This window comes from Nipponia nippon, unplaced genomic scaffold (assembly GCF_047370975.1).
Source record: "Nipponia nippon isolate SJK-2023a ecotype South Korea unplaced genomic scaffold, ASM4737097v1 scaffold_22, whole genome shotgun sequence".
In the NCBI taxonomy this organism is placed as follows: domain Eukaryota; kingdom Metazoa; phylum Chordata; class Aves; order Pelecaniformes; family Threskiornithidae; genus Nipponia; species Nipponia nippon.
Window position 1 is genome coordinate 6,758,833 of NW_028262339.1, and position 15,010 is coordinate 6,773,842.

A 15,010-nucleotide genomic window follows, 5' to 3' on the forward strand; every position below is an offset into this window, starting at 1 on the left:
AAATTTTAAGTCTCCAAGTGGAACCACTTCCGCTATCCTGCATTAAAGGAATAGTGTAATTCAATATGGCCCAGAATAAAATGGCTAATGATGAAAGGACAGGTTCAATGGCACACATGGAGAACAGTGATTTCCAAGACTGGCCATCATGCACAAAATATGCTGGGTATATCTATTCCAGGAACATCTCCCTGGGATCATGAGCTACTGCTGACAATGATGGTCACCAGCAGCTGCTTCAGATGAAGGGGTTGGTGTAGTGAGGAGTTTTAATTCAAAGTGAGAAATGCAGAGTTCAGGGGAACTGTTTACAAACACATGCCCAACGTGTCTCATGCTGGGCACAGAAAAAGGGACATGTTTCAAATTAGAGTTTTTTAAAATGCCACTCTAAAACTGTCTGTAGTGGGTTGACCTTTGCTGGATGCCAGGTGACCGCCAAGCTGCTCTATCACTCTCCCTCCTCAGCAGGATGGGGGGGGGGGGGGGGGGAAATAAGATGGAAAAGAACTCATGGGTTAAGATAAAGGCAGTTTAATAAAGCAAAAGCAAAGGATGCATGCGGAAACAAAGGAAAACAAAAGATTTATTCTCTACTTCCCATCAGCAGGCAATGTCCAGCCACTTCCTGGGAAGTAGGGCTTCAGTACGCATAGCAGTTGCTCCAGAAGAAAAATGTCGTTAATAACGAATGCCCCCCTCCCCTCCTCCTTTCTCTTAGCTTTTATTGCTGAAGCAGACATCATATGGTATGGAATATCTCTTTGGTCAGCCTGGGTCAGCTGTCCTGGCTATGTCCCCTCCCAAGATCTTGCCCATCCCCAGCCTACTGGCCTTTGGGGGTGGTGAGGGGGGAAATGTTGGAGAGACAGCCTTGATGTGTGTGAGCACTGCTCAGCAGTAGCCAAAACACCTGCGTGTTATCAACACCTTTCTAGCTACCAATACAAAGCACAGCACTATGAGGGCTGCTATAGGGAAAGTTAACTCCATCTCAGCCAGACCCAATAAAATCTCTGCCCCTTATTCCATGCCATGCTCAGGTCCCACATAATTTAATACATTTATATATCTTCTAACCATCCCATTGTATTTAACTCTCATTATCCTACTCTGATTTGATTGGTAATAAATTAAATTAATTTCCCTGAGTCGAGTCTGTTTTGCCCATGACAGTGAGTGATCTCCCTGTCCTTATCTCAACTCACGAGCCTTTTGTTGTATCTTTCTCCCCCTGTCCAGCTGAGGAGGAGGAGTAATAGAGTGACTTGGTGGGTACCTGGCATTCAGCCAAGGTCAACCCACCACACTGTGTGACAATAAGATGTTTTTATTCATATGTCCAACATATCTCTCCTCTAACTTATGTTCTTCCTCTTCCATCTACTTTCCCAAATATTTGGGAAAAACAGTCACACTTCCCAGCCTGCCTCTAAGGCAAACTGACTTCACTTGAGGTAGGGGAAGCTATTTCTCAAGACAGTATCTTCCATGAAAACACTGTGCAAAGGTTTTGCCATTTAAACCTGGGAGCGGTTAGCACAAGTGCCTCAAATATCCTCTACTGGGACAGAACTACACTGCAAGAAAAGGGGTTCTCCAGTATCTGAAACCTGCAGACTGAACCCAGCAATACCTTGACCTGCACATAGAAGAGAAGTGCAGGTGACACATACCTGTGCTGCAGTCAGCATGGGTCTGAGCCATCCTGAAGTCTAAAGCCACCATCCAGGTTGCTTACACAATGCACACGCTAGGATCAGAGCTGGTCCAGGCCCTCTCCAAAGGGAGAGTCCCAGTGTGCCCACTATCAGAGTATATGTCCAGGTGCTCATTAGGAGCTCTGCTTGAGCTGTGCAGGGGCAGCTGCAGCTGAGTTCCCAGCTCTGCTCTTATTAAGTACAGTGTAGATATTTTGCATCTGAGCTAAAGCCAAGCGACAGCCCATCACATCAATGGAAAACATGTGGATGAAGGCTCAGTAGCTGGAGTCCATCCCCGATCATACTGTGAAGACACAGTTCCAGAGTCCTCATGTCTACACTAACACAACATGTTACAGGAACCTCATCTGGAGGTGACTGACAACGCAAGCACTATCATGAGCTCATGGTTTTTTTTTCCCAAGCCAATTCCTTTCAGCATTCCCCAAGCAAATACCTTTTCCCCAGGGTTCGCCTACTCCAAATACCCTCTCCCTGATGGATATCTATTCAAGTTTTCTACTATTGGTACTCAGGTGTCACAACTACTTCTCTTCATCCATTACACAGGTAGAGTCAACAGCCCCAAAAAGCAAGTAGGCTGATTTGCTTGGGCTACTCTTGCTCCTACATTCAAAGCAGTCAACAGTACCTGAGTTAGGTACATATTGTAGGCTTGACCACAGTCCCTTGAGGGCATCAGGATCTTCCCTCAGATGATTGCCAGCAGCTCTCAGTGATGTTAGCCTGAATTTCAGAAAACAGAAACTGGCACTTAATACTTTCAATTTGCCTTCAACACCTCTGACACCTTAATAGTGTTTGTGATCTTTTTTCTCCTGATCTCTGAATCCCATGAATGCTTATCAGAGTAATTAGCCTTCATGATACTGCAATCAAATCGGGCAGCTGCTCAGAACTGGCCTTTTTTCTGCTCCCAGAGGCCCATGAACGTGGCACAACCTCCTGTCATTAGCGGTATCCATGCTGTGCAGGGTAGGGCATTTGACGAGAAAACCAGGCAATTGTGTGCCTAGTGGGAAGAAGTTAATTTTTTTCTGAAGCATGTGATAATCAACCCAGGATTTTGGCTGCGTGAGATGATTTACAGCAAAAGTTCAATTATGATACAGTAAAAGTAAAGAACCACATGAGAAAGGAAAGTATGTGTAAACATCAGAAAGGAGACAAGTAAACACAGTGCAGTAAGTCATTTGCTGTGACTGATCATGATGGGACCTGTAATCAAATCAAGGATACACTGCTATTTTTTCAGTGCAAAGTTAGTCTGTGAAACTCCTTGCTGTGAGAAGAGTCTACCACTCTCTATTTCTTAAAGCCTGTTTATTTATAAAGAAATTGAGACTATTCAAAACCCTATTTGTTCATAGAAAAATAAAGATAAAAACCTGCATGTTCACTGCTATGTACAGCAAGTTAGCAGGGCAATAATCCATTAATTCTCAGCAAGGGAATACTATCATCTTTGTCTACAGCAGCTGATAGTGGCTCCTGTCCAACAGGAGATTAGACCATTTATCCAATCTGATTTGAAAATTCCCATGTTTCTGATGTCATTCCTGCAAAAGATATAATGCTTGATCAGTTTTCATGGCATGGAAGCTGTTAGTCACTCGTGCTGACAAAATACAATTGGTCAAAATCATCCTGGCCATGAAGCTGACTTGAGCACTTTGCAGGCAGCCACAGGCAGGATCTGTCTGCCTTTCTTGTAAGGCAACACCTGCTATTGCAAACACAAATCCCTCCATCTGGGTCTTGGCTTGCCAAAGCTCAACTGTGGGGTGCCACATGCACATCGATTGACAAGCAATTCCTTCCCTTCCTATTAATTATGCTTCATGGAGCCCTTTGCCAGCATTGGAGTACCACAGCCCTGCTGACTCCTGCCCTAAGTGAAATAAAAGTGTTTTGGTCACTCAGTACTTAAAAAAAGAATAAGGTCTGCCACAGGTAGAGAAGAGGAAAGACAACAGCATCATCAAATCCCTGGGTCACCCTTACAAGAACTGGCTGAGTAAGACACGCTCAGACAACTCCAGCAAGTGAACAACTCCCTGGGCTTCTGAGGAAAGTCCCTGCCAATGTTACCTGGGGACAAATACCTTCCAATGCCAACCTGGCAATCAGTACAGTCCTAAGCAAAGCCATCATGGCAATGCAGGGTTTGGAAGGACCCAAAAAGGATATCTATTTTGCTCTGAGGTAGGATCAGACACACCCCTACCATTGGTGACAATTCGCATAGGCTGTTCTCACAAGCCTCCAACAACAGGCACTCAACAACCTCCCTGTAAATACGTGTTTGATTTGCCTTATACAAGAAATCTCCTTTACTGTAAATCAAACCAATTACTCCTTGCCATCTCCCCAGCGGACACAGAGAACAACCGTTTATTCCCCTTTTTATAACAGTCTTCAAATGGTCGAGAAAAGGTTGCTGTGTCACTGCTCCTTTCTCTTTTTTCCCAACCAAACAAAACCAATGGCTTCAACTGTTGTTTCCAGGTCCTGCTCTCCAAGCCTTCACCATTCCTGTTCTTCCCCTTCAGCCCTTCTCTGCAGCTGCAAACACGTGGTACAGGACTGTCACTAGGCACTAGCAGTCAGGAGTTACAACCGCCTTTATCTTATATTCCTGCTAATAAATCAGAATGACACATGCCTTTGTGCAACAGTATTGCATTGCTGACCATCAGCAGTGAGCTGCTATACTCTCCCCTTCTGGCACCCTGCTGCCTAACCAGTCATCCCGTTTCATATCTGTGCATTTAATTTCCCCTTTCTAAACGTAGTATTTGCTCTTGTCTTTATTGAATTTCATCATCACATTGATTTTGGACCTTTCTTCCAATTTATCAAGATCATTTTGAACATAATCATGTCCTGCAAACTGCCTTGTCCTCCCAAGGGGGCTTTCCTATTCTGTAATCAGAGTTCTTAATGAAAGTATCGATCAAAAGAAGACCGGGACTGACAGCTGGAGGGTCTCACTTGAAGCATCTTCAGAGTTTGACAGCAAGCCCCGGATGACTGCTCTTTAAGCACACTGTCTGAGCCACCTGAGCAGCCTCTTTATGGTGATTTTACCCAATTCATATTTCTCTACTTTGGTTATAAGAATGTCACTGTGTGAGCCTGGATCAAAAGCTTTAGTCAAGTCAAGATGGATAGAGATGATAACCTTGATTGCCTCCTCCTTCTTCATGAGGCCCATTTCTCTGAAACGAAAGAAAGAAATTATACTAGCTTGACAATTTATTCTGGACAAATCCATGTCAGCTTCTCTGAATCACCTTATTATCTAGACATTTACAAACGGTTTTGCCATTTGTTCCAGTGTTTTTCCAGTCACTGAAATTGGTCTGGCTGGTCAGTAATTCCCTGGGTCCGGTCCTACCATTTTTCCCCAGATATTTTTTCCACTTCTTCTGGTCCTTTGAGACCTTTCCTCCTTTTCATGACTATGCTTGTCCTACAGGCCAGAGTGCAGCCTGATGCACTGCTGTGCTATCACCCACACTTTGCAAGTCCCCATGGCTGGCTGAGGATGCCTCTAGCCTGGGTGAATCATCCGGACACTGGTTTCTGGGCTCTGGTACCCTGTCCATGCCACTGTCCCTCCTGCATGCAAGGGCAGCCCCTTCGAGGAAAGCACCTGCAGAAACGTCTTTTGCCAGACATTGGCTCCACGGCATCACTGAAAAGTGTTTTGGGATTGATGACAACAGACTTCACATGTATCACTATTCCAGTCTGCCCACATCACAGGTACGTGAATATGTGTGCATCCATAGGCAACAGCAGTGATGGTTCCCTTCATCCATGTCCCAGAGCACACCCCAACCCTGCCTCTGAGTCGAGATACTCAATCAGCTCAGATGCTGTATATGGGCTTGCACATAAACACCAGCCTCTGCTTAAAATACAGGATGGATGTAGCCCAAAAACTCCCTAAAATGCTTGCTAATGGTCTGAAATTGCTCTGGCTAGTTCAAGTACTCCAGGGTATGTTTAAGCTGATCTTGTTGATAAGCAAGAACCTGTCTCATTGAAATATTCTTTAACATGCTCTTTCCCTATTCTGACCTGTGCTTTCATCCCCTTGTTATATTAATCATATTAAGCAGCCAGTCTCAGACACTTATTGTAAGATTAAACAGCATCAAATATTTCATCCTTCTCCATACCACTCAGTATTAGCTGAAAGCTTGCTTTAGTAATGAGCCTATATTCTTCATTCCTTTAACTTCTAATATACTTCCCAAATATTTTCCCCTTCCCTTTTATGACCCAGGATAATCACAGCTCATTTTGCACTTTCACCATCTCTATATTCCTTTGTCTGTGCTTTTCTCTAATACTCAGCTTTAGACATGTGCCCTTGTTTCTGTGCTTCAAGACTACCTTTGTAATTCACTGCTGAGCTCTAGATACAGCCGTACAGGCCCCTCTCGGAGAGCTTGCCATTCTGCCCAGCCCAGCAGCTCAGGGCATTCGCCCATCTTGCTCCATAGCTGAACGGAGCCACAGTCTCTTACAGGAGCCGAGCTGTGCATCACGGGAGCAAAAGTGCTTCCCAGCCCCTCCCAGACACCCTGTTTTCCCCACACCTTGGGCATGCAGGGCTAAGTAGGGAGATTCAGACACTTCTTATATTCAGCCAAAGACTTTTACTCAAGGCTTCCCACTGGTAAACATCTGCTTCTTGAGCAAGCATGCAAACGCAGCGAGGGAATCAGCCCTCGGCTCTCTCTAGCTGTGCCTGCCCTGTCAGCAAAGCACAGACACAAGCCCACTGTCAAAACCACATTTCCCCAATGCCTTTATGCACAAGCCTGGACCAAAGCAAAGCGTCAGCAGAGCTCTGCGACTCTCTCTAGGTAGAAGAGTTGAACATACGCTGTGATTTAGCAAGGGTGCAAGCTCTCATGGATGCAGTTTGGCTGCATCCATCACACGATGGCCCACGTCACCAGCTGACAGATGAACACAGTGTGGATGCTTGCAGAGGCAGACAGACCAAACTCGATCCAGCAGTACCCATCCAAACTTGGACGTGTTAGTCCAACAGTGGCCACCTTTGGTCTGTGTAGAGGATACTTTCTCCATTTCACTGCTATCTTTTTTTTTAGGCTGCCTCAGCATCGTGCTGAGGGCTCATGCTGAAGTGCTGATCTACGATAAATTGTTCCATAGGTCACATCTTCTGGAGCCAGGCTGATCTCTCCTGTGCTCTGGTGCGAATATTCTCCTGGACTCCCTTACAGCAGTCTCAAATTTGAGCTAAGAAGCAGTTCTCATTCCTTCCCTCTGTCACTTCCAAATGTGTTTCTTTTTGATTCCTGCCAGCGACTCTCAGCAGAATGGCATCCGGAAACATCAAGTCATTATCAGCAGAGAAGAAATCTTTCACATTCTCCTCCTGTCAATGACAAACTGCCTGTTTTTTGTTTATTCCCCTCCCTGTATCACTTGCCTCTGCTGTTTGCCCAAGGGATCCACTGCAGTGAAAGTCTCCTAAGACAGTCAGCTGATCCTGAGTCCACTGACTTTCTGTTTTGCTGGAGCAAATACTTTGTCCCTCCTTGCTGCTGAGACAAAGTAGTCTTTCTACAATAAAGTCCCCAAATGCCCTCCATCAATCACGTTGCCAGCTATTCTTCATTTGCTGCTTACCAGGCTCCCCAGCCTGGCTCCATATAGTAGGCCTTGCCACCTCACTGAGGATCCTCAGCCAGCTACCAGAAGTGAAGCAAAGGCCAGGCACCTGGAGGAAAAATTGCAAAGAGCAAGGCTGCTCCCCTGCAATCAGTCACAAGAGACCCCCAGAAATTACTCACTCGGTCACCTAGAAAGCACAGGCTACTTCACTCCCATGCAAAGTAACTTCAGTGTCAGTCTTTATGCAGCAAGAGACAGGCAGAGCAAGTTTTAGAGGTGAAGAGCAGGGCAGTGTCTGGAGTCTCCAGTGCTAACTTAGCAGTACAAGTTGTCCTATGTGGAGGTGGGAAGAAGGAAGACAGAAAGCTTCACTCCTCGCCATGGTTAGTTGGGATAAAGGCAAAGAGTGAGTTAAATCCAGATGACTCACCTTGACTCGAGGCAATAATGAAGATCTTAAAGAGCTATGATAACTGAGTGCAGACTGCTTATTCCAAAATTTAGGTCAAAGCAGCCCAGTCAGCCTCTTTGGCTGAGTCTATACTTGGAGGAGAAGGAGCTCCTGGGTCCTGATTGCACTTTGGCCATATGATACCACTGCGGCAGGAGAAGATTTGTCTGTGCCCTGACTGTGTGTGGATCTGGGCTTCCTGCCAAAGGTAAACCCAGGCAGGCAGGCAGGGAGGAGCCATTGTAAACTCCAGTTGGTCCCTCGATGGGGACCAGAACTATGGGATGGCCAACATGCCTGTCTTGGAGCCAGGACGGTACAGCATAAAGAGCTCCTGCCCTGTGGTGCATGATCAGCAAAATAGATTGCTGGGTTGTATCAGGGCTTTTTATCATTCCTGTCTATTACACTGGGAAGCAGACAGCATTTCTGCTGTGGAACATCTAGTAAGAATGAAAGATCTTCGACAAAATAAGAGTTTTGGTCAACATTGCCATAGAAGACTTTAGCCCTTGATTTTGTTCTCAGAAGCCCTGCTATGAAAGTCTAGTCCCTGTCCCCATCCACATCCCTGAGCTTTAGACACGATGCTGGTAAAAGCACAGCAGATGAATGAATCCAGCCACAACTAAAGAGGAGCAGCCACCCTGGAGAGGAAAAATCAGGCCTGCTATATGGGGAGAGCTGGGCTGACACTGTCAGACTTGAGAGTCTTTGCACATCCAGAAACTTCATGGAGAAAAGCAACCCTCACGAGTGGGGGGGACACTAACACCTTTCTGCCACTGCCTGAGACACCTGCATGGGGACAAAGTTGGAGACTCTCTTTTGAGGGGGATGTGACTTTTTGGGCCAGGAAGCCGGTGCCTGTCTGAAGCCAAAATAAGATATCCCAGAAAGGTTCATCTGAGCCTCTGCCTGTTGGACCCCATTTATTGTTTACAAAGAGGAAGGCAAGTCCCACTACGAACCACAGGTAAAGCAGAAGTATTAAGGCCTTCCTTGTTTCAGTGCCATATAAAAAGATAAATTGTAACTAGACATTTAACAAAATTAACTTTAAGTGCACAGGCCAGAATGCTGAGATAAGACAGATATATGCAACTCTGCAAGGCCTGATGAAATTCACCCTAGGGTACTTAAGGGAGCAGCTGAAGCAATCTCTGAATCATTAGCAATTGTCTATGAAAACTAGAAGACAGGAGAGGTCCTGGAGGACAGGAACAGGGTAAAAATGCCCCCAGGAAAACCAAAACAAAACCTGTCTTGAAGGATAGGTTAAAGGACTGTGAACCAGTCAGCCTAACACTGAACTTTGAGAGCTGGAACAAAAAGTATTAAGTCATCCATATGTATGTACAGGATAAGAAGATAAGGAACAGTGAATATGGGCTTGTCAAGGAAAGATCTTGTCAAACAAAATTGATTTCCTTCCTTGACAGGGTAATGGGTCTAAAGGATTAGAGGGAAGGAACAGATGTGATTTACTTTTAATTTAGTAAGGCTTTTGGCATACTCCCTGTGATGTTTTCAGAAGCAAGTTAAAAAAATAAGGTCTAGGTGGAATTACTATGAAGTGGATAAGTGATTGAAAAATGAATTTTCAAGAGTTATAATCAGTGATTTCCTGACCACTTGGGAGAACATCTGTAGATGGTTCCCACAAGAGACTGTCCTGAGTCCAGTTTTATTCAGTATTTTCATTAGTAAGTTGCATAGTGGATTGCAAAATACACAGAATATTTGCAGATGACACAGTTTGGAGACAGAGGATTCTGTTAGCATCAGAACTCAAAGTTATCTTGACAAACTGGAGACATAGTCTGAAAACAATAAGGTGAAATTTGATAAAGACAAGTGCAGAGGGACACAGACAGGAAGAAAGCATATAAACAAGTAGAAATTAGGGAAATTCTGGCTAAGTGGCAGTAGTGCAGAAAAGGATCAGAGACTGGTGCAGGAATCAACAAAGTGATACTGCTGGGGGTGGTGGTATTACAGAAATCCTTTTCATATGCATTAAGAGGTGTGTACCATGTAAGACGTAGTAGGTAATGACTCCAGTCTGTCAGTACCGGTGAAGACAGCTAGACTGCTTGATCTCATTTTGAATAAAGCACTTCAGGAATGATATGAAAACATCTGTGATGGCATGATGGGAAGAAGAGGACACTCTCAAGGCCTCTTCCAGTTCTCATTTCTGTGATTCATGAACAGTTCCCCAGTTCCAGAAGGGAAGGTTCAGTCTGATTTTAAATTCAGTGTTTTACAAGTTCACTGCATGTCACGTTCAACCATACTGTGACTGTTTCATTCACTGCAACAGATGAGACTGCTTTGTACAGCAGACAAGTCTTTCGAGTGTGAGTAAAAGCTGATGGAAAGATATAAATAAAAAATACTTTGATTTACATATATATATATAAACTTAAAAATAAATTCATTGAAAAATGTTCCTACCTTAAAATCAGGGTTTTCTTTTAAATTGTTTCAGCTAGACAGTTATCTACAGATAAGGGAGCTGCTAAGCGGAGGGTTCTCAGTGCTATTCTGTCCTTCGTAGAAAAATGTGTTGATGTTTTACTGTAAAATCATGCAACAAGACACAATGCAATTGCTCACCACCCGCTGACCGATGCCCAGCCAGTTCCCGAGCAGCGGTTCCCCCTGGCCAACTCCCCCCAGTTTATATACTGAGCATGATGTCATATGGTATGGAATAGCCCTTTGACCAGTCTGGGTCAGCTGTCCTGGCTGTGCCCCCTCCCAGCTTCTCGCTGGCAGGGCATGAGAAGCTGAAAAGTCCTTGACTAGTGTAAGCACTACTTAGCAACAACTAAAACATCTGTTCAGCCTGGAGAAGAGGAGACTGAGGGGAGACCTCATCGTGGTCTACAGCTTCCTCACAAGGGAAGGAGGAGGGGCAGGCGCTGATCTCTTCTCCCTGATGACCAATGATAGGACCCAAGGGAACGGCAGGAAGATATGCCAGGGGAGGTTTAGGTTGGACATTAGGAAAAGGTTCTTCACCCAAAGGGTAGTGGAGCACTGGAACAAGCTCCCCCGGGAGGTAGTCATGGCGCCAAGCCTGACAACATTCAAGAAGCATTTGGACAACGCCCTCAGACATATGGTGTGATTTTTGGGGTTGTCCTATGCAGGGGCAGGAGTGTGGGTCCCTTCCAACTCAGGATATTCTATGATTCTATGATTCTATGATCAGTGTGTTATCAACATTATTCTCATACTAAATCTAAAACACAGCACTATACCAGCTACTAGAAGAAAAATAATTAACTCTATCCTAGCTGAAACCAGGACACTGGAGGAAGCAGAGATCAGTTATAAATAGCACTGGATAAGGCTGGCCCTACTTTCGGTTTGTTTTCTTCCTGCTGGGATTCGGATGCTCTGCTTTGTCCAGCATTTCACCAGGAATCTGCTTGCTTATTCCCCTCACAGCACTTCCCACTGTATTTATTAGACTGGTATGTTAACAGCCGAGGAGTGAGGAACATTAGACTCTCACCTGTTTGTCCCATCAGCGGCTGTGTTCTTATGTCAGACACAGCATACAGCTGAATGATGGGTGCCAGAGGCCAGCAAAGCTCAGGGGTATTTAACCAATTGCAATTCACAGCTCTTGGTTTCAATTCTGACTGTGCTCATCGAGCAAGATGATTTCCAATTTACAGACAAAATATGAAGTTCCCCACTCCATGCGCAGGGAAAGCAGACACACATGGCAGGCAGGCTCTCATCCGAATCCCCGAGCTGACTGATGCTGCTAAATCAGAGACAGCATCTGTAATGTGCCTGACAGAAGGTTCCCGCCATCACAGGATCGAGCAGGCTTGCAGCAGGGACGCTGGCCCCAAGGCCTGCCGGGTGCTGAGGGCCCCGGATACCACACTGAGCTGTGGCAGCTCACTGTGGTGCTGGAAGTGGGGAAAGGGTGGGAGCCATGGCCAGCCCCTGCTCCCCACATCCCACTATAAATCTGTGCAACTTCGCTTGCACCGTCCCTGCCCAGCTTGCCTCTAGCTCTTCCCTTATCGCTCTCTTATCTCTATTTCATCATCTTCAGAGAAGCACTCTGTTGTTTCACAGGCTGCATCAGTGCTATTAAGACCCATCTGGTCCGTACACTTTCTATACCTATTTCGAGGATCCAGCAATCAGCAGTCACATTTTATAGGCCAGCGCAGAAATACATTTTTTCCACAAAGATCCAACATAGCTTTCTGATTCCTGTTAAATATTTAGTTACCTTTTGTGACTGCAAAGATCCAAGCAACCATACAAATGCATTACAACTTATCTGCCCTTTTAAACCTCAGGCTAACATTTTCCAACATCCCAAGGCCTTCAGGGACTCTTAAATTTTATAAGTTGTATTGGGTCTGGCTGAGATGGGTATTGGGTTGTATTGGGTTTGCGTGGCCAGGTTTTGGTAGCTGGGGGAGCTACAGGGGTGGCTTCTGTGAGAAGCTGCTAGAAGCTTCCCCTGTGTCCAATAGAGCCAATGCCAGCCGGCTCCAAGATGGACACACCGCTGGCAAAGGCCGAGCCAATCAGTGATGGTGGTAGCGCCTCTGTGATAACATATTTAAGAAGGGGGGAAAAAAAAACAACTGCACAACAACCTGCAGCCAGAGAGAGGAGTGAGAATATGTGAGAGGAACAACCTTGCAGACACCAAGGTCAGTGAAGAAGGAGGGGGAGGAGGTGCTCCAGGTGCCAGAGCAGAGATTCCCCTGCAGCCCATGGTGAAGACCATGGTGAGGCAGGCTGTCCCCCTGCAGCCCATGGAGGTTAATGGTTGTCGTGGTTTAACCCCAGTCAGCAACTAAGCACTACATAGCCGCTAGCTCACTCCCCCCCACCAGTGGGATGGGGGAGAGAATCAGAAGGGTAAAAGTGAGAAAACCTCATAGGCTGAGATAAGAACAGTTTAATAATTGAAGTAAAATAAAATACAATAGTAGTAATAGTAGTAATAATAATAAGAAGAAAATAAGAAAACAATAATAATATACAAAGCAAGTGATACACTGTGCAATTGCTCACCATCCGCCAACCGATGCCCAGCACATCCCCGAGCAGCAATCGCTGCCCCCCGGCCAACTCCCCCCAGTTTATATACTGGGCATGACATCATATGGTATGGAATAGCCCTTTGGCCAGTCTGGGTCAGCTGTCCTGGTTGTGCCCCCTCCCAGCTTCTTGTGCACCTGGCAGAGCTGAAAAGTCCTTGACTAGTGTAAACACTACTGAGCAACAACTAAACCATCAGTGTGTTATCAACATTATTCTCATCCTAAATCAAAAACACAGCACTATACCAGCTACTAGGAAGAAAATTAACTCTGTCCCAGCTGAAACCAGGACAACGGTGGAGCAGATATCCACCTGCAGCCCGTGGAGGACCCCACACCAGAGCAGGTGGATGTGCCCGAGGGAGGCTGTGACCCTGTGGGGGACCCATGCTGGAGCAGTCTGTTCCTGAAGGACTGCACCCCATGGAAGGGACCCACGCTGGAGCAGTTCGTGAAGAACTGCAGCCCGTGGGAAGGATTCATGTTGGAGAAGCTCATGGAGAACTGTCTCCCATGGGAGGGACCCCACGCTGGAGCAGGGGAAGAGTGTGAGGAGTCCTCCCCCTGAGGAGGAAGGCGTGGCAGAGACAACGTGTGATGAACTGACCGCAAACCCCATTCCCTGTCCCCCTGCACCGCTCAGGGGGAGGAGGTAAAGAAACTGGGAATAAAGTTAAGCCCGGGAAGAAGGGAGGGGTGGGGGGAAGGTGTTTTTAGATTTAGTTTTTATTTCTCATTATCCTACTCTGATTGGATTGGTAATAAATTAAACTAATTTCCCCAAGTTGAGTCTGTTTTGCCCGTGATGGTAATTGCTGAGTGATCTCCCTGTCCTTATCTTGACCCACGAGCCTTTCATTATATTTTCTCTCCCCTGGCCAGCTGAGGAGAGGAGTGATAGAGCGGCTTTGGTGGGCACTTGGCATCCAGCCAGGGTCAACCCACCACATAAGTGAAGTTTTCTCCACAAACTAGCACCAGTACAACTAACAGGCAAAGAAAATTACTTATACTTTGCTTGTTAACACCCTGAAAACCCACAATAAGATCGTTTGGATCTTAAGTAAAAGGAAGGGAAGAGAGAAGAACAATACAGCACTAGAGGAGAAGAACAATACAGCACTAGAGGAGAATCTATTTAGCTAGCAGTAGTGAGAGCAGAAGGCAAAAAGTAAGTAAGTTCAGCATTTTTATGAAGTACAGAGGGAAAAGCAGCATCAAAGCAGAAAAAGCTCCTTTTCAGACAAATGTTACATGATCTGCAAGGGAGGGTTTCAATACTTTGCAAGAGAATTTCTAATCCGCAAGAAGCCATACCCAAGGCACAATTTAAAAATAACCAGGTACAGAAACTGAATCTCCAGAAGGTACAGTCTGATACCATCTCAAAAAATACAACATCAAGTTAAAAGATCATGGATTTTGTTCATTATTGTCAAAGATACTTAGGAAGAAGCATTTGGACACTTACCTTGCCTAACCTTAAAGTGGCTCAAAAAGTGTCCAAAAGGTTTTGAACAAGGTACAAACATGCTGCAAAAGATTTTATCCACCATTTCTGCTACAGCCGTGTCTTGCACTTTCTGTGACCTCCACCATGCCTAAATGAGGCCAAAGCTTCCGGATGGACTTCTGTGGTTCAGCAGAGCCTTTCCCAAAAACAGTGAAACTTGACTGTGTGGGAGACAGGATTTCCTCCAGCAGGGCTGTGACTCTGCAGTGAGCTCTCCCAGCGACTAAGGACAACCAGAAAGCTGCTGTTCTTGACCCTGTTCTCTACAGCAAGCATATGGCAACACTTCCCAAGCACAGCCCTTCCTGCCCACACTTCCCTCCAGGAGAGGACAAGGGAGCAAACATATGACAGATGTCACTAAATGCCTCACGGTGCTGCAGTGAGGAGTGCAGTGTCAGGTCCTCAACAGACTGACGCAGCTGCTGCTGCAACAACAGCCTGTTACTGGTCTCAGAGTTCAGTGTAGGGAGCAGGATTGCAGCTCAGGACTGCTCCAACAAGGAAGCCTCTGACAGATTGAAGTCTCCGGGCCCCAAATGCACCCTGGCTGGCCCAT

General features: G+C 45.8%; 1 long non-coding RNA gene across 2 annotated transcripts in view; it reads right to left on the reverse strand.

The window, feature by feature from the left end:
• LOC148055457 (uncharacterized) overlaps positions 1-14,638 on the reverse strand; it is a 33,440-nt gene extending 18,802 nt beyond the window's left edge. For both annotated transcript variants that reach the window (XR_015705401.1, XR_015705402.1), the window contains exon 1: positions 14,410-14,638. This is a non-coding gene — a long non-coding RNA (uncharacterized LOC148055457). The remainder of the gene's footprint in view (positions 1-14,409) is intronic.
• Between the last annotated feature and the right edge of the window lie 372 nt (positions 14,639-15,010).